Source organism: Herpailurus yagouaroundi, unplaced genomic scaffold (assembly GCF_014898765.1).
Source record: "Herpailurus yagouaroundi ecotype Mexico unplaced genomic scaffold, PumYag 56995, whole genome shotgun sequence".
NCBI lineage: Eukaryota > Metazoa > Chordata > Mammalia > Carnivora > Felidae > Herpailurus > Herpailurus yagouaroundi.
Genome location: NW_024414483.1, coordinates 304 through 1120, shown reverse-complemented (window position 1 = coordinate 1120; position 817 = coordinate 304). Strand labels below are relative to the sequence as shown.

Below are 817 nucleotides of genomic sequence, written 5' to 3'. Positions count from 1 at the left end.
GGAAAACCAAGGTGGGGGTGGGGAGGAATTTCCTTCTTGCTGGTTTTGAGGAAGAGTGAGCCTGGGAAGATTGCGGGGGATCCGAGGGGAAGGCGAGGTAGGAAGGTAGTGGTGGGGGGAGGGGGAAAAGAAAAAGGAAGGAGCTTCCTGCCCAAGGCTCACTCTCCCAAGAGCAGAGAAGTTGGGAGCTGAGCGGGCTGGGGAGGAGTGTTGGTAGCGGGAGAGGTGGTGCGCTCCGCCGCTCGCCCTCTAGCGCGGGCGGGCAGGACGCGCGCGCTAGGGAGCGGCGGTTGCACTGGGCCCCCAGAGCTGTGGGCACCAATCAACGGTTGCCATAGCAGCGTTTGACGTCATCGTGCGTGTGGTGCCCCTGCTGCCGGGGCTGGTGATTGGAGGAAACCCCGTGTCTGCGGAGCGGCTGTAGCCTGTGAGCAGCGAGATCCAGGGACACAGTCTCAGCCTCGCCGCTGCCGCCCAGAGACTGCTGAGCCCCCGTCCGTCCGTCCGCCGCCACCCACTCCGGGCACAGGTAAGAGACCCGGCCGCCGCCGCCTCGTCCTACTCCTTCCTTTCCCAGACCAGCCTTCGGAAAGCGCGGGGGCCGTCCCCGCTCCACAGCCCCTCAGCCCCGCTCGCCCGGCGGTAGCGGCGCTGGGCTGAGGCGGAGTCTCCTCAGGCGGAGACGGGCGGCGGCTTTTCCGCTGGGTTCGGGCGGGCGGCTCGCGGCCGCCTCGGGCTGCTTGCTTCCGGATCGGCGCCTTGGCCCCGATAAGCTCCGCTTCCCGGTCCCCGTCCCCCGGGTGGAATGGGCGCCCAC

At 68.4% G+C, this 817-nt stretch overlaps 1 long non-coding RNA gene across 1 annotated transcript; it reads left to right on the top strand.

Annotated features, from left to right (window-relative positions):
• Positions 1-529, top strand: LOC121024119 (uncharacterized). Its single transcript, XR_005787612.1, has 2 exons — positions 1-97; positions 342-529. It is a non-coding gene; the product is annotated as an uncharacterized LOC121024119 (long non-coding RNA).
• The last annotated feature ends 288 nt before the right edge of the window (positions 530-817 follow it).